Below are 19,042 nucleotides of genomic sequence, written 5' to 3'. Positions count from 1 at the left end.
GCTCAAGTGATCCTCCCACTTCAGCGTTCCGAGTAGCTTACACTACAGGCACATAACACTATGCCCGGCTTTTTTTTTTTTTTTTTTTGAGACGGAGTCTTGCTCTGTAGCCCGGGATGGAGTGCAGTGGCCGGATCTCAGCTCACTGCAAGCTCCGCCTCCCGGGTTTACGCCATTCTCCTGCCTCAGCCTCCGGAGTAGCTGGGACTACAGGCGCCCGCCACCTCGCCCGGCTAGTTTTTTTTTTTGTATTTTTAGTAGAGACGGGGTTTCACGGTGTTAGCCAGGATGGTCTCGATCTCCTGACCTCGTGATCCGCCCGTCTCGTCCTCCCAAAGTGCTGGGATTACAGGCTTGAGCCACCGCGCCCGGCCTATGCCCGGCTTTTTTGTTTTTTTCATCCTTTTTATCATGTGTTAGGTACTTGTCACTATTCTCTTGACTTTTTTTTTTTTTTTTGAGATGGAGTCTCGCTCTGTTGGCCAGGCTGGAGTTCAGTGGCGCGATCTCAGCTCACTTGCAACCTCTGCCTCCCGGGTTCAAGCGATTTTCCTGCCTCAGCCTTCCGAGTAGCTGGGACTACAGGCGCATGCCAACAAGCCCAGCTAATTTTTGTATTTTTAGTGGAGATAGGGTTTCGCCATGTTAGCCAGGCTGGTCTGACTCCTGATCTCAGGTATCCACCTACCTTGGCCTCCCAAAGTGCTGGGATTACAGGTGTGAGCCACCATGCCCAGCCAACTTTTTTTTTTTTTTTTTTTTTTTTTTTTCAGATGAGGTCTCACTCTGTTGCCCAGGCTGGAGTGCAGTGGCATGTTCATGGCTCACTGCAGCCTTGAACTCCCGGGGCTCAAGCAGTCCTGCCTCAGCCTTCTGAGTAGCTGGGACTACAGGCATGTGCCACCATGCCCTATTCAGAGTTTTTCATAAATGCCGTTTTAGTGTTAAAGACGTTTCCTTCTATTCCTAGTTTGGTGAATATGTGTGTGTGTGTGTGTGTTTATTGTGGTAAAATACCCAAAACATAAAATTCTATCATTTTAACCCGTTAAGAATGTCCAGGTTAGTGTAATTAAGTACATTCACGTTGTTGTACAACCATCACTGTGATCTGTCTCTAGAATTTTTTCATCCCAAAGTGAAATGCTGTACCTATTAAACACTAACTTCCCATCTCCCCTCACTCCAGCCTCTCATTCTATTTTCTGTCTCTATGAATTTGACTACTCTAAGAAACTCATATATGTGGAATCATATATTTATCCTTTTGTGACTGACTTATACACTTAGCATAGTGTCTTTGAGCTTTTGCTGAGTGTTTTTCTTTTTAAATCATAAAAGGGTATTGAATTTTTTCAAATATCTTTTTTGTGTCTATTGAGATGATAATGTGGTGTATCACATTGATTGATTTCCTTATGTTTAACCACTCTTGCATTCCTGGGATAAATGTTGGTCATGGTATATAATCTTTTTAATGTATTGTTGGATCCAGTTTGCAGTTTGCTGTTATTTTCTTATGGATTTTTGTTTCTATATTCATATGGGATATTGGTTTATAGTTTTCTTATCATTTTTATTTTATTTTATTTTATTTTATTTTATTTATTTATTTTTTTTTTTGAGACGGAGTCTCGCGCTGTCACCCAGGCTGGAGTGCAGTGGCCGGATCTCAGCTCACTGCAAGCTCCGCCTCCCGGGTTCACGCCATTCTCCTGCCTCAGCCTCCTGAGTAGCTGGGACTACAGGCGTCCGCCACCTCGCCCGGCTAGTTTTTTGTATTTTTTTTTTTTTTGTAGAGACGGGGTTTCACCATGTTAACCAGGATGGTCTCGATCTCCTGACCTCGTGATCCGCCCGTCTCGGCCTCCCAAAGTGCTGGGATTACAGGCTTGAGCCACCGCGCCCGGCCTTTTTTTTTTTTAAAAGAGACCAAGTGTTCCTGTGTTGCCCAGGCTGGTCTCAACTCCTGGACTCAGGGGATCCTCCCGCCTCAGCCTCCCAAAGTGCTAGGATTACAGGTGTGAGCCACCATGCCCAGCCTGAATTTTATCATATCTTTTACTGACTTTGGTGTGAGGGTGATGTTGGCCTCATAGAACATTAGGAAGTGTTCCATTCTTTTCTGTTTTTTGAAGGAGTTTGAGTAGGATTGGTGTTAATTCTTTGAATATTTGGTAGAATTTGCCAATGAAGCCATGTGATACTGGGCTTTTCTTTGTTGGGAGGTTTTTGTTTAACAATTCAATCTCTTATTATAGGTTTGTTGAGACTTAATTTTTTCTGAGTCAGTTTTCGTACTTTAATGTTTCTAAACATTTGTCTGTTTTATCTAAATTATCTAATATGCTGGTTTATAGTCATTCATATTATTCTCTTATAATCCTTTCATTTATGTAAAATTAGTAGTAATATCCCTGGTTTCATTTCTGATTTTATTTATTTTCATCTTCTTTCTTTTTTTCCCAGTCAGTGTAGCAAGAGTTTGTAAATTCTGTTGATCTTTTTAGATAACAGATTTTTGGTTTTGTTGATTCTTTCTACTATTTTTATTCTTCTTGGTTTTTGTTGTTGTTTGTTTGTTTGTTTTTGAGAGATGGAGTCGTGCTCTGTTACCCAGGCTGGAATGATGCAGTGGTGTGGTGTGATCATATGCACTGCAACCTCAAACTCCTGGGCTCAAGTGATCCACTTACCTCAGCCTCCTGAGTAACTGAGACTACAGGCATGCATCATCAAACCCAGCTAATTTTTTTTTTTTTTTAATTTCATAGAAATGGGGTCTCACTGTCTTGCACAGGCTTTGAACTCCTGGCCTCAAGCAATCCTCCTGCCTCAGCCTCCCAAAGTGCTGGGATTACAGGTGTGAGGTACTGCACCTGCCTTATTTTTATTCTTTATTTCACTTATCTCTGCTCTAGACATTATTATTCCCTCTGTTTTGTTGGGTCCAGTTTGTGCTGCTTTTTCTAGTTCCTTAAGGTCTGAAGTTAGAGTATTGATTTAAGGTCTTTCTCTTTTTTTTGTATCTCTCTTTTTATTTTTATTTTTTGTAGAGATGGGGGTTTCACTATGGTGCCTAGGCATGTCTTGAGCTCATGGGCTCAAGCGATCCTCCCACCTCAGCCTCCCAGAGTGTTGGGATTAAAGGCATGAGCCACCATACCCTGCCTTCTTTCTAAAATTTTGTTATTATTTATTTATTTATTTGTGTATTTATTGAGACAGAGTCTTGCTCTGTTGCCTGGGCTGGAGTACAGTGGCGTGATCTTGGCTCACTGCAACCTCTGCCTCCCGGGTTCAAGTGATTCTCCTGCCTCAGCCTCCCAAGTAGCTGGGATTACAGACATGCACCACCATGCCCGGCTAATTTTTGTATTTTTAGTAGAGACGGAGTTTTGCCATGTTGGCCAGGCTGGTCTTGAACTCCCAACTTCAGGTGATCTGTCTGCCTTGGCCTCCCAAAGTGCTGGGATTACAGGCGTGAGCCACTGTGCCTGGCCTTAATATTATTATTATTATTATTATTATTATTATTATTATTATTATTTTGAGACAGGGTCTTGCTCTGTTGCCCAGGCTGGGGTGCAGTGGCACCATCACAGCTCACTGTAGCCTCAACCTTCCAGATTCAGGCAATCCTCCCACCTTAGTCTCCCAAGTAGCTGGTACCGTAACTAGCTAATTTTTGTATTTTTTAAAGAGACAGGGTTTCATCATGTTGCTCAGGCTGGTCTCAAATTCCTGGGATCAGGTGATCCTCCTGCCTTGGCCTCTTAAAGTGCTGAGATTACAAGCATGAGCCACCATACCCAGCCCTGAAATGTTTAAAATATAGAATGCTTCACGAATTTGCATGTCATCCTTGTTCAGAGGCCATGCTAATCTTCTCTGAATCATTCCAACTTTAGTATATGTGCTGCTGAAGTGAGCATTAAACAACACACTTAAACACCAAATGAATAAGAAGAGGAAATCATTAGGGAGATAAGAAAATACATTGAGACAAATTAAAATGAAAACATACATACCAAAACTTAAGGGATGCAGTAAAACCTCAGAGGGAAATTTAGGGTTGTAAATGCTTCAGTGAGCTGTGATTGTGCCACTGTACTCTAGCCTGGGTGACAGAGTGAGACCCAACCACAAAAAAAAAATCAAGATTTAGTTCAAAATCTCTTATACATCATGGGGACTATAGTTATTACAATATATTGTATACTTGAACATTGCTAAGAGAGTAGAGTTGATTTTAAGTGTTTTCACCACAAAAAGGAGAAGCATATGAGGTAATGCATATGTTAATTAGGTTGGTTTAGCAATTGATACATTTGATGGTGTCCCAGTAGACCCCATGGCTCGTTCCTTTTTCTTTTTTTTGAGATGGAGTCTAGCACTGTCACCCAGGCTCGAGTGCAGTGGCACAATTTTGGCTCACTGCAACCTCCACCTCCCGGGTTCAAGCGAGTCTCCTGCCTCAGCCTCCTGCGTGGCGGGGACTACAGCTGTGGGCTACCACACCCAGCTAATTTTTGTATTTTTAGTACAGATGGGGTTTTGCCATGTTGGCCAGACTGGTCTTGAACTCCTGACCTCAGGTGATCCACCCGCTTTGGCCTCCCAAAGTGCTGGGATTATAGGTGTGAGCCACTGTGCCCAGCCTCTGTTCATTTTTCTTTGTTCATTTTTTTTTTCCTGCTTTTTTTTTTTTTTTTTTTTTTTTGAGACAGAGTCTCCCTGTGTCGCCCAGACTGGAGTGCAGTGGCCGGATCTCAGCTCACTGCAAGCTCCGCCTCCCGGGTTCACGCCATTCTCCTGCCTCAGCCTCCCGAGTAGCTGGGACTACAGGCGTCCGCCACCTCGCCGGCTAGTTTTTGTATTTTTTTTTTAGTAGAGACGGGGTTTCACCGTGTTAGCCAGGATGGTCTCGATCTCCTGACCTTGTGATCCGCCCGTCTCGGCCTCCCAAAGTGCTGGGATTACAGGCTTGAGCCACCGCGCCCGGCCTTTTCCTGCTTTTTAGCTTAAGTAATTTCAGTTCTCTCTTCATGTTCATTGATTCTTTTTTCTGCCTGTTCAACTCTGCTGTTGAATCCTTTAGTGAAATCTTTATTTTGGCTCTTGTATCTTTATGTCCAGAATTGCTATTTCATTCATTTTTATATTTTAAAAATATTTTTATTGATATTCCTTACTTGTTTATACATTGTTCTCCTGATTTCCTTTAGTTTTTTGTTTGTTTGTTTGTTTTTTTCATGGTTTCCTTCAACTCTCTGAGCATATTTAAGACAGTTAAAGTCTTTGTCTAGTAGGTCCATTGTCTGGCTTGCTATGGGGTGGTTTCTGTCAATTTCTTTTTCTTTTTTTTTTTTTTTGAGATGGAGTCTTGCTGTCTCCCAGGCTGGAGTGCAGTGGCGCGATCTTGGCTCACTGCAAGCTCTGCCTCCCAGGTTCACACCGTTTTCCTGCCTCAACCTCCCGAGCAGCTGGGACTATAGGTGCCCACCACCACACCCAGCTAATGTTTTGTATTTTTAGTAGAGATGGGGTTTCACCGTGTTAGCCAGGATGGTCTCAATCTTCTGACCTCGTGATCCGCCCGCCTCGGCCTCCCAAAGTGCTGGGTTTACAGGCATGAGCCACCCCGTTTCCCACCAATTTCTTTTCTTTTCTTTTTTTTCCCTGTGAATGGGCCATATAGTCCTGTTTCTTTGTTTGCTTTGCAAATTTTTGTTGGGAAGTTGACATTTTGTGTGCTGTAATATGGTAACTCTGAAAGTCAGATTCCACTGCCTCCCTAGAGATTACTGTTGTTACTTATGAAAGCTGCATTTGTTTAGTGACTTTTCCAGATTGTCTTTGCAGAGTGTATACCTGGTTGCATGTGGTCACTGAATCTCTGTTCTTTTATCTCTGTGGTCTTTCAGTGACTTAACAGAGATTTCCTTAAATGCTTAGATCCAGTTAAGAAAAGAAAACAGGCCGGGCGCGGTGGCTCAAGCCTGTAATCCCAGCACTTTGGGAGGCTGAGACGGGTGGATCACGAGGTCAGGAGATCGAGACCATCCTGGCTAACACGGTGAAACCCCGTCTCTACTAAAAAATACAAAAAAACTAGCCGGGCGAAGTGGCGGGCGCCTGTAGTCCCAGCTACTTGGGAGGCTGAGGCAGGAGAATGGCGTGAACCCGGGAGGCGGAGCTTGCAGTGAGCTGAGATCCGGCCACTGCACTCCAGCCTGGGCGACAGAGCATGACCCCGTCTCAAAAAAAAAAAAAAAAAAAAAAAAAAAAAAAAAAAAGAAAAGAAAACATAAAAAAGGAGTGTTCTCTCTCTTTAAGTTCAATTGTCTAGTGCCACTAGGGAAGCAACTTCAGTCAGGGGGTGTGCATGTGTGAAACAGTGGCCAGCGCTCTGGCAGCTCCTCAGCAATAAAAAGTAGTGAACGAAACACATAACCTCAATTTTTTGGAGGACAAATGAAGGGGTGGCCTGCCCCTCCACACCTGTGGGCGTTTCTCGTTAGGTGGAACGAGAGACTTGAAAAAAGAAATGAGACACAGAGACAAAGTATAGAGAAAGAAAAAGTGGGCCCAGGGGACCGGCGCTCAGCATACAGAGGACCCACGCCGGGCACCGGTCTCTGAGTTCCCTTAGTATTTATTGATAATTATCTTTACCATCTTAAAGATAAGGGAGTGGCAGGACAATAGGATCATTTTAGGGAGAAAATTAGCAGTAAGACATATGGATAAAGATCTCTGTGACATGAATAAGTTAAAAGGAAAATGCTGTGCCTTGATATGCATATGCAAACATCTCCATAAACCTCTTAGCATCATTGTGCCAGCAAGTCCCGCCAGCAAGTCCCACCTTATGCGGTAAGGTAGTTTTCTCCTATCTCAGTAAACAGAGCATACCATCGGGTCTCACACAGAGATGTTCCATTGCCCAGGGACGGGCAGGATTTTTAACCAGCAAGCTGCCTTCAGGCACTTGTTTAACAAAGACACATCCTGCACAGCCCCAAATCCATTAAACCTTGAGTCACCACAGCACATGTCTCTTGCAAGGACAAGGTTGGGGGTAGGGTCACAGATTAACAGCATCTCAAATACAGAACAAAATGGAGTCTCTTATGTCTACTTCTTTCTATATAGACACAGTAACAGGCTGATCTCTCTTTTCCCCACAGACGAAGCCCCTATTTCCCACCCTAGCACCAGCAAGCTGCAACAGGAACTGCCATCTCAACAGTTGCGTACCACAGGGCTGGGAGCTACAGAATGATAGATGCTATTCCAAATGCCAAAATTCACTAAAATTTACCAACTTTTTTCTTTATCAAGCACTCTTCTGGACACTGCAAGTGTTTCATTAGACCCCAGAGTCCTAAAATAGTCACCTCAAGCAGTTCTTGCCATCTCAATAGTTGTTTTGGTGAAAGTACTAACTCCTGGAGTTCCTACTCTATCATCTTCCATGACCTATGTCCCTAATTTTCAGCATCCATTTAGTTGATCCAACCTTCCTTCTGACTCAGTGTATGCGCGCACACACACAGGCACACACACACATACTCATCCAATCTGTTCTCTACACAGAAAGAACCCTTTGTAAGTGCCAGTGCCTATGATTTTTTCCACTTAAAAGATAATTTCATTCTCAATATGGAAAAAGCAGAGTTAAAAAAAAAAAAATTCACAGCCAGGCGTGGTGGCTCACGCCTATAATCCCAGCACTTTGGGAGGCCAAGGCAGGCAGATCACAAGGTCAGGAGTTTGAAACCAGCCTGGCCAACATGGTGAAACCTCGTCTGTGCTAAAGATACAAAAAATTAGCTGGGCATGGTGGCGGGCACCTGTAATTCCAGCCATTTGGGAGGCTGAGGCAGGAGAATCTCTTGAACCCCAGAGGTGGATGTTGCAGTGAGCTGAAATTGTGCCAGTGCATTCCAGCCTGGGTGACAGAGCAAGACTCTCTCTCAAAAAAAAAAAAAAAAAAAAAAAAAAATTCGGAGAGGATTGTGGGAAGATGATAAAGTAGGAAGTACCAGAAATCTGTCTCCCCACCAAGATAACAATTGTTCTGGCAGAATCTGTCTGATGCATCTCCTTTGGAACTCTGTAGTTTTTTTTTTTTTTTTTTTTTTTTTTTTTTTTTTTTTTTTTTTTTTGAGACGGAGTCTTGCTCTGTCACCCAGGCTGGAGTGCTGTGGCCGGATCTCAGCTCACTGCAAGCTCCGCCTCCCGGGTTCCCACCATTCTCCTGCCTCAGCCTCCCGAGTAGCTGGGACTACAGGCGCCCGCCACCTCGCCCGGCTAGTTTTTTTTGTATTTTTTAGTAGAGACGGGGTTTCACCGTGTTCGCCAGGATGGTCTCGATTTCCTGACCTCGTGATCCGCCCGTCTCGGCCTTCCAAAGTGCTGGGATTACAGGCTTGAGCCACCGCGCCCAGCCTGAACTCTGTAGTTTATTGAAATCTTACAACTGTGAGGAATTAACCGCAATTTACCGTCCAATCCTGGACGGTAAATTGCGGTTAATTTCAGTCAATTGCAGCACTTAGTACAATAGCAGCTGCCCATCCACATCCCTCAGCCCCATGGCAGGCAGTTGTGCACATGTTCCTGGAGCAGCTTGCACATAGTTTGTGGAACCTAAAGTGGGCAGAAATGACCATTTCTTCCAAATATCAGGAATCTGGATCAAGTGCAGTGGCTGGTGCCTATAATCCCAGCGCTTTGGGAGGCTGAGGCAAAAGGATTGCTTGAGCCTGGGAGTTTGAGACCAGCCTGGGCAACATAGTGATACCCTGTCTCTAAGAACAAAAACCCACATTTCAGAAATCTGTGCTCCAATCAGAATTGCTGCTTCTGGCCAGGCGCAGTGGCTCACGCCTGTAATTCCAGCACTTTGGGAGGCCAAGACGGGTGGATCACTTGAGGTTAGGATCACTTGAGGTTAGGAGTTTGAGACCAGTCTGGCCAACATGGTGCAACCCTGTCTCTACTAAAAATACAAAAATTAGCCAGGCGTGGTGGTGCGTGCCTGTAACCCCAGCCACTCAGGAGGCTGAGGCAGGAGAATTGCTTGAACCTGGGAGGTGGAGGTTGCAGTGAGCTGATATTGCACCACTGCACTACAGCTTGGGCGACAGAACTTGTGCCACTGCACTGCAGCCTGGGCGACAGAGTGAGACTCTGTCTAAAAAAAAAGAGGCTGGCGCGATGGCACACGCCTGTAATCCCAGCACTTTGGGAGGCCAAGGTGGGTGGATCACTTGAGGTCAGGAGTTCGAGACAAGCCTGGCCCACGTGGTGAAACCCCTTCTCTACTAAAAATACAAAAATTAGCTGGGTGTGGTGGGGGGGCGCCTGTAATCCCAGCTATTTGGGAGGCTGAGGCATGATAATTGCTTGAACCTGGGAGGTGGAGGTTGCAGTGAGCCAAGATCATGCCATTACACTCCAGCCTGGGTGACAGGGCGAGACGCTGTCTCAAAAAAATAAAAAATAAATTAAAAATAAAAGAAAGAATTGCTGTTTTTGATCACAGAGTTGCAAAGAGGCAATGGTTATTGTTGCACCTCACCACTTTGTTGCAAGTCCCCCCACTACCACCACCAAAGTGATGTCCAGGAGATTTCTCTTTTTTTGAGACAGAGTCTCACACTGATGCCCAAGCTAGAGTGCAGTCGTGCGATCTTGGCTCACTGCAACCTCCGCCTCCTGAGTTCAAGCGATTCCCCTGCCTCAGCCTCCCGAGTAGCAGGGTTTACAAGCGCCCGCCACCATGCCTGGCTAATTTTTTTTTTTTTTTGTATTTTTAGTAGAGACAGGGTTTCACCATGTTGGCCAGGCTGGTCTCGAACTCCTGACCTTGTGATTCGCCCGCCTCGGCCTCCCAAAGTGCTGGTAATACAGGTTTGAGCCACCGCATCTGGCTGATGTCTGGGAGATTTAAAGGGCTGGCACCATACTCCCCGTCTCCATTTTTTTTTCTTTTTTCCCTTTTGAGAGCCAGATATTGATGACTAGGGGCCGGGCGTGGTGGGTCATGCCTGTAATCTCAGCACTTTGGGAGGCCAAGGCTGGAGGATCACTTGAGGTCAGGAGTTTGAGACCAGCCTGGCCAGCATGGTGAGACCCTGTCTCTATTAAAAATATAAAAATTAGCTGGGCATGGTGGCTCATGCCTGTAGTCCCAGCTACTTGGGAGGCTGAGGCGGGAGAATCACATGAACCTGGGAGACAGAGGTTGCAGTGAGCCGAGATCGTGCCACTGCACTCCAGCCTGGGTGACAGAGCAAGACTCTGTCTTAAAAAACAAACAAGCAAACAAAATATTGATGACTAGGACGATCAATAGGAACCAAATAGATGGGAGAATAAGAAGTAATTGTGCATGCCCAGGGTAGGTGAAAGGCTCAGTACAGTCATGTACTGCATAATGATGTTTTGGTCAGTGACAGATAGCATAGATGACAGTGGTCCTATGAGATTATAATGGAGGCCAGGCATGGTGGTTTATACCTGTAATACCAGTGCTTTAGCAATGGGGGGCTCTCTTGAGTTCAGGAGTTCAAGACTGGCCTGGGCAACATAGCAAGACCTAGTCCCTACAAAAATAATAAAAGAAGAAAAATTAGCTGGGCATGGTGGTATATGCCTGTAGTCGTAGCTACTCTGGAGGCTGAGGTGAGAGGATTGCTTGAGCCCAGGAGTTTGAGCCTGCAGTGTGCTATGATCATGCCACATCACTCCAGCCTTGGCGACAGAACGAGACTCTGTCTCTAAAAAAAAAAATTAAGATTATAGTGGATAAAAAAAATATTATAATGGGTTGGGTGCAGTGGTTTATGCTTGTAATCCCAGCACTTTGGGAGTTCAAAGTGGGAGGATCACCTGAGGTCAGGAGTTCGAGACCAGCGTGGCCAACATGGCGAAATCCTGTCTGTACTAAAAATACAAAAATTAGCTGGGCATGGTGGTGCATGCTTATAATCCCAGCTACTCTGGAGGCTGACGCAGGAGAATTGCCTGAACCCAGGAGGTGAGCGGTGGTTGCAGTGAGCCAAGATAATGCCACTGTACTCCAGCCTGGGAAACAGAGCGAGACTCCATCTCAAAAAAAAAAAAAAAAAAAAAGACTCAAATTACTGAAATATTAAAGATAAAATTGAAAGTGGGAATATTACCCTCAATTCCACAGAAATGGAAAGGGTAGGCTGGGCATGGCAGCTCACATGTATAATTAGCTTTTGAAGGCTGAACTGGGAACATCACTTGAGCCCAGGAGCTCAAACCAGCCTGGACAACATACTGAGACACTGTCTATACAAAAAAATAACACCTGCCTGTAGTCCTAGCTACTTGGAAGGCTGAGGCAGAAGGATTGCTTTAGCCCAGGAATTCAAGACTGCAGTTAACCATGATTGTGCCATGGCATTCTAGCTAGGGTGACAGAGCCTGTCTCTTGGGCTGGGCGCAGTGGCTGACGTCTGTAATCCCCAGCAGTTTGGGAGGCTGAGGTGGGCAGATCACTTGAGGTCAGGAGTTCGAGACCAGCCTGGCCAACATGGTGAAACCCCGTTAAAAATACAAACAAGAAAATTAACCAGCCATAGTGGCGTATGCCTGTAATCCCAGCTACTCAGGAAGCTAAGGCAGGAAAATCGCTTGAACCCGGGAGGTGGAGGTTGCAGTGAGCTGATACTGCACTGTTGTACTCCAGCCTGGGCAACAACAGTGAAACTCTTATCTCAAAAAAAAAAGAAAAAAAAAAGAGAGATTATAATAGAGTACGATAAGCAATTATAGGCTGGTCTGACGATAGTGAATTATCTTAATTGATTGTTGACAGTCAGTTACAGATAGAACTTATTCTACTCTTTCCCCCATCCTTACTACTGCACTCGACTAGTTTTTTGGGGAAAAAGATTAATAAACCAATTATATGCCAACAAATCGGGTAACCTAGATGAAATGGTCACATCCTAGAAACACAAAACCTACCAAGACTAAACTACTAAGAAATAGAAAATGTAAATAGTCTTATAACTCATAAGGAGATTGCATTTGTAATCAAAAATGTCCCAACAGAGAAATCTCTGGACCTGATGACTTCACTGGTGAATTCTATCAACATTTCAAGATTAACTAACACCAGTCTGTTTCAGACTTTTCAGAACACTGAAGAGGAAAGAACACTCACTAATTCATTCTGTGACGTCAGCATTATCTTTGACATAGTTTGGATATTTGTCCCTCCAAATTGCAAGTTGAGATTTGATCTGCAGTGTTGGAGGTGGGTGGGGCCTAGTGGGAAGTATCTGGGTCATGGGGGTGTATCCCTCAGGAATGGCTTGGTGTGGTCCCTATGGTAGTGAGTGCATTTTTGCTATATTAGTTTACTCAAGAGCTGGGTGTTTAAGTGTCACGCCTCTCCCCTCTCTCTTGCTTCCTTTCTTGCCATGTGACATACCTGCTCTTCCTTCACCTTCTGCCGTGATTGAAAGTTTCCTGAGGTACTTATCAGAAGCAGATACTGGCACCATGCTTCTTGTACAGCCTGCAGAACCATAAGCCAAATAAACCTCTTTCCTTTGTAAATTACCCAGCCTCAGGTATTCCTTTATAGCAATGCAAAGTGGATGAATACAGTCTTGATGCCAAAGCCCTACAAAGATGCTATAAGAAATCTATAGACTAATAGTTCTTTCTTTCTTTTTTTTTTTTTTTGAGACAAAAAAGAGTCTCACTGTATCACTGAGGCTGGAGTATAGTGGTGCAATCTTGGCTCACTGCAGCCTGGGCCTCCTGGGTTCAAATGAATCTCGTGCCAAAGCCTCCCAAGTAGCTGGGATTACAGGCATGTGCCACCACGCCCAGCTAATTTCTAAATTTTTGGTAGAGATGGGGCTTTGCCATGTTGGCCAGGCTGAAAGTGATCCACCCGCCTCGTCCTCCCAAAGTGCTGTCTTTACAGGCGTGAGCCACCGTGCCTGGCCTATAGACTAACATTTCTTAGGAACATTGATGTAAAAATCATCAACAAAATGCTAGCAAACCAGATTTAGCAGTAGATTAAAAGGATTTACACCATGACCAATAAGCAAATGAAAAGTTACTCAACATTGCTAATTAGGGAAATGCAAGTCAAAACTCCAAGATACTACCTCACACCCATTAGGATGGCTGCTATCAAGAACAGCAGAAAATAATTGTTGAGAAGGACATGGAAAAATTGGAACCATTGTACACTGTTGGTAGTCATGTCGAATGGCACAGCCTATGTGAAAAACTATGGTGGTTCTTCCAAAAATTAAAAATAAAATTACCGTCCGTGTCAGGATTTTCCAGAGACAAAACCAGTAGGTATAGATGGATGGATGGGTGAAGGAGAGGGGATTTATTAGGAGAACTGGCTTACTCAATTATGGAAACTAAGAAGTGCCATGATAGGTCATCTGCAAACTAGAGAACCAGGGATGCCAGTACATTGGCTCAATCTAAGTCTCAAAGCCCCAGAACCAGGGAAACCAGTGGCATAAATTTCACACCAAGGCTGAAGGCCTGAAAACCTGAGAGGCTACTGGTGTAAGTCCTGGGATTCAAAGGCTGGAGAACTTGGAGTACTGATATCAAAGGGCAGGAGAAGGGTGTCCCAGCCCCAGGAGAGAAAATGGATTTACCTTTACTCTGCCTTTTTGTTCTATCCGGGCACCCAGCCCACTGGATGTTGCCCTCCCACATTGAGGGTGGATCTTACTCTCTCAGTCAACCTACTCACACACCAGTCTCCTCTGGAAACACCCTCACAGATAGTCAGAAACCATGCTTTACCCACTTTCTAAGTATCCTTTAATCAGTCAAGTTGACACCTAAAAATCCTCACACCATATGATCCTGTAATTCTACTTGTGGAGGTTAGTGGTTCCCCTTTATCCTAGGTTTCACTTTCTGAGATTTCAGTTACCCAAGTTCAACTGTGGCCTGTAAAAAAAAAAATAGGTGAGTATAGTGTAATAAGATATTTTGAGAGAGAGAGAGAGACCACTTTTATTTATTTATTTAGAGATGGAATCTCACTGTGTCGCCTAGGCTGGAGTGCAGTGGCACCATCTCAGCTCACTGCAGCCTCCACCTCCCAGATTCAAGCGATTCCTGTGCCTCAGCCTCCCGAGTCGCTGAGATTACAGGCGCCTGCCACCACGCCTGGCTAATTTTGTATTTTTAATAGAGACAGGATTTCACCATATTGGCCAGGCTGGTCTCGAACTCCTGATCTCGAGTGATGTGCCTGCCTCGGCCTCCCAAAATGCTGGAATTACCGGCGTGAGCCACTGTTCCCAGCCACAGTTATATCATTTATTACTATATATTGTTATGGTTGTTTTATTATTAGTTGTTGTTAATCTCTTACTCTGCCTAATTTATAAATTAACTTTACCATGGATATATACATATATATATAGGAAAAAACACACTATACGTGGGGTTTGATACTCTCTGTGGTTTCACACATCCATGGGAGTCTTGGATCCCCCCATCAGATAACGATGACCTAATGTATACTCAAAATAATTGAAAGCAGGGTGGTCCCTAAGAGATATTTGTGTACCTAATGTTCATAGGTATAACCCATTGATCAAAGGATGAATGGATAAGCAAAATGTTGTGAGTACATACAATGGAATATTATTCAGCCTTTAGGATGGCTGCTAGTAAAAAATTGAAGTAACAGGTGTTGGAAAGAATGTAGAGGAACTGGAACCTTTATGCATTGCTCGTGGCAATGTAAAATGGTGCATTCACTGTGGAAAACAGTATGGTGGTTCCTCAAAAAAACTAAACGTAGAATTATGATACAGCTGTTTCACTTCTGAGTACATATTCAAGACAACTGAAAGCAGCGACTTGAGCAGCTGTTTGTACACCTATGTTTAGCAACATTATTCACAACAGCCAAAAGGTGGAAGCAACCTAGATAAAATGTATATAATATGTACATATGATGGAATATTATTCAGACTTGGAAGGAGATTCTGATATGTGATATAACATGGATAAATCTTGGGACATTATGATGTGTGAAATGTCAGACACAAAAGGATAAATATATGATTCCACTGCCATGAAATACCTCAAGTAGTCAAATTCATAATGATAGAATGTTGAGTAGTGGTTACCAGGAGAGGGGAGAGTGAGTAGTTCTTGTTTAATGGGCACAGAATTTTAGATTGGGATGATGAAAATTTCTGAAAATGGATAGTGGTGATGGTTAAGTACACTGTGAATGTACTTAATAGCACTGACATGTATACTTAAAAATGGTTAAAATAGGCTGGGCGCGGTGGCTCAAGCCTGTAATCCCAGCACTTTGGGAGGCCGAGGCGGGTGGATCACGAGGTCAGGAGATCGAGACCATCCTGGCTAACATGGTGAAACCCGTCTCTACTGAAAATACAAAAAACTAGCCGGGCGTGGTGGTGGGCGCCTGTAGTCCCAGCTACTCGGAGGCTGAGGCGGGAGAATGGCGTGAACCCGGGAGGTGGAGCTTGCAGTGAGCCAAGATCGCGCCACTGCACTCCAGCCTGGGCCACACGGCGAGACTCCGTCTCAAAAAAAAAAAAAAAAAGGTTAAAATATTACAGATTGAAGCATTGATATAGACAACAACAAAAAAAAACAACAAAAAAAGGTTAAATGATAACTTTTTTTTTTTTTTTTTTTGAGACAGAGCCTTGCTCTGTCACCTAGGCTGCAGTGCAGTGGCACAATCACAGTTCACCACAACTTCAAACTCCTAGGCCCAAGCTATTCCCCTGCCTTAGCCTCCCGAGTAGTTGGGACTACAGGTGTGCACCACCACACCTAGCTAATTTTAAAAAAATTTTAGAGAGATGGGGTCTTGCTGTGTTGCCCAGGCTGGTCTAGAACTGACCTCAAGCCATCCCCCTGCCTTGGCCTGCCAAAGTGCTAGAATTAGAAACCTGAGCTGCTGTGCCCAGCCAACATAGTATTATGTATATTTTACTACAAATTTTAAAAATGGAAAACAAAAAGAATGCAAATAGTTCTCCTTTGCCCTAGTCCTGATCCCTCAGCTAGCTGCAAAAGTATCACCACCAATGATGGTTGCCAGGGGCTAGTTACTGTTCAGTGGGTATGAGAGTTTCAGCTTTGCAAGATGAAGAGTTCTGGAGATGGATGATGGTGATGGTTGTACAACAATATGATTGTGCTTAATACCACTGAACTGTCCACTTAAAAGTGATTAAGATAGTAAAGTTTGTTGTGCGTATTTTATCACAATAAAAAGCAATTGGGAAAAAATAATTTTAGACTTGTATAATATTTGCATGAATACTACAAAGAATTTGTGAAAACCCTTCACCTAGATTCCCCAAAGGATAATACTTTAATATATTTGCTTTCTCCTTCTCTTTTTCAGAATTTCTCACACACTCAGAATTATTTTTTTCTGAATGATTTAAAGGTAAAAGGCAGATGTGATACCCCAAACACCTAAATACTTCAGTTTGTATTTTTTAAAAACAAGAAATTCTCTTACATAACTATGGTATAATGATCAAAATCGGGAACTTAACACTGTCACAATGCTATAATCTATAGACCTTATTCAGATTTTCTCAGTTGTCCTAATAATATCCATTATAGTAAAAGAATATCCGGCCGGGCGCGGTGGCTCACGCCTGTAATCCCAGTACTTTGGGAGGCCGAGGCGGGCGGATCACAAGGTCAGGAGATCGAGACCACGGTGAAACCCCGTCTCTACTAAAAATACAAAAAATTAGCCGGGCGCGGTTGTGGGCGCCTGTAGTCCCAGCTACTCGGGAGGCTGAGGCAGGAGAATGGCGTGAACCCGGGAGGCGGAGCTTGCAGTGAGCCGAGATCGCGCCACTGCACTCCAGCCTGGGCGACAGAGCGAGACTCCGTCTCAAAAAAAAAAAAAAAAAAAAAAAAAAAGAATATCCAATATCATGTGTTGATTCAGTGACCTTGTCTCTTTCATCTCCTTTAATCTGGAACAGTTCTTGAGTCTGTATTTTTATGACACTGACAATTTGATAAGTGCAGGGTAGTTATTTTGTGGAGCATCCTTCAATTTGTTTTTGTCTGTTGTTTCCTCGTGGTTAGATTCAGGTTATTCACGTTGGGCATTAATACCTAAGAAGTGATGCTGAGTTCTCTGTGTATCATATTAGGATGCACATGCTATTTATTACTCCTATTACTGACAATATTACTTGAGTGGTAGGGTCCAGTTTTCTCCCTCATAAAGTTATTCATTTGCCTTTTGTAATAATGTCTTGGGAGATGTTTTGTGACTATGTAAATATCCTGTTCTCAAACTTTCACCTGTTAATTTTAGCATTCAGATGATTCTTGCCCTAATCAGTTATCTTTATGGTCGTTGCCAAGTGATTTTCTCTTTTTACCTTCCCTGTACATTTATTAGTTGGCTTTCTACTGTAAGAAAGAGTTTTCTGTTCCTATTATTTTTTATCAATATAGACTCATAGATTCTTACTTTATTAAATACATTGTAATCTTCTATCACTATATATTTTGATGACAGTGTTCCAGGTTTGGCCAGGAGGAATTCCTTCAAAATGATTTACACACAGAGAAGCCTTTTAAAATTAGGTCTTGTTAATACTGTCCTAAGGTAACTATTAATATCACCCTTTTTCACTCACTAAGGTGTACCTGTTTTAGTGATAAATTATATGATCACTTTCTTTTTTTTTTTTTTTTTTTTTGAGACGGAGTCTCGCTGTGTCACCCAGGCTGGAGTGCAGTGGCGCGATCTCGGCTCACTGCAAGCTCCGCCTCCCGGGTTTACGCCATTCTCCTGCCTCAGCCTCCGAGTAGCTGGGACTACAGGCGCCCGCCACCACGCCCGGCTAGTTTTTTTTTTGTATTTTTAGTAGAGACGGGGTTTCACCATGTTAGCCAGGATGGTCTCGATCTCCTGACCTGGTGATCCACCCGCCTCGGCCTCCCAAAGTGCTGGGATTACAGGCTTGAGCCACCGCGCCCGGCGATCACTTTCTTTAAAATGTTCATCAGATTGTGCTACTTTTCTTCTGAAAACTGTCCAGTGGTTTCACATCTCACTTTGAATAAAAGCCACAGATCTGGCAAGGATCCATATGGTCTGCTCCTCCAGCCATTTTATATACTCTTCCTCGGCTTGCTCTGCTGCAGCCACACCTGGTCTTAGGGCTCCACTTTCACCTCACTGTCTTTGCATTTGCAGTTACTCTTCCCGAAACATTCCTGTATATTCCTTACTTCCTTTAGGTTTCTGCTCCCATGTCACTTTATCGGAGAGGGATTCCAATCTCCTTCACTTAAAATAGCAAGAGCCTCCTTCCCCTCACCAGCACTCCTTGCTTTCTTTACCCTCTCTGCTTTATTTTTTTCCTAGCATCTGATGTGTAATTCATTTGTTGGCTTCTCTCCCCAACTTCATGCTTCATAAAAGAAGGGATTTTCTTTTGTTCTCTGCTCTCTGCCTACTGTTAGAATAGTGCCTAATAAGTAGTATGCGCTAATTTGTTGAGTGAATGAACTCACTATCTCTCCATTTTGGTTTTTTTTTGGGGGTTTTTTTTTTTTTTTTGGTTTTTTTTTTTTTTGAGACGGAGTCTCGCTCTGTCGCCCAGGAGTGCAGTGGCCGGATCTCAGCTCACTGCAAGCTCCGCCTCCCGGATTCACGCCATTCCCCTGCCTCAGCCTCCCGAGTAGCTCCCGGGAGGCGGCGGACCTTGCAGTGAGCTGAGATCGTGCCACTGTACTCCAGCCTGGGCGACAGAGCAAGACTCCGTCTCAAAAAAAAAAAAAAAAAAAGATGGCACTGCTGTAAAAATATAAAGACATGTTAAGAATGATTAAGTGCAAATTCAGGATAATGTTGCCTCTGGGAGTTGGAGGGGTATATAACTGAGGAAAAATATAGAGGGCTTCAACCATTAATGCTGTTTTGTAAGCTGCCTAGAGTGTACACAGT

At 43.8% G+C, this 19,042-nt stretch overlaps 2 protein-coding genes and 1 non-coding gene across 7 annotated transcripts in view; 1 reads left to right on the top strand and 2 right to left on the bottom strand.

Annotated features, from left to right (window-relative positions):
• DAZAP2 (DAZ associated protein 2) overlaps positions 1-19,042 on the bottom strand; it is a 426,196-nt gene that overhangs the window by 74,913 nt on the left and 332,241 nt on the right. The gene's annotated exons all lie outside the window — the stretch shown is intronic.
• Positions 1-19,042, top strand: part of TFCP2 (transcription factor CP2) — an 82,057-nt gene that overhangs the window by 3,782 nt on the left and 59,233 nt on the right. The gene's annotated exons all lie outside the window — the stretch shown is intronic.
• Positions 3,829-3,935, bottom strand: LOC126931967 (U6 spliceosomal RNA). The gene has a single exon (XR_007718062.1). It is a non-coding gene; the product is annotated as a U6 spliceosomal RNA (small nuclear RNA).

The sequence above is a fragment of the Macaca thibetana genome, chromosome 11, assembly GCF_024542745.1.
Source record: "Macaca thibetana thibetana isolate TM-01 chromosome 11, ASM2454274v1, whole genome shotgun sequence".
Classification (NCBI taxonomy): domain Eukaryota; kingdom Metazoa; phylum Chordata; class Mammalia; order Primates; family Cercopithecidae; genus Macaca; species Macaca thibetana.
Note: the sequence above shows the minus strand (reverse complement) of the source record. Positions and strands in the feature narration are given on the sequence as shown.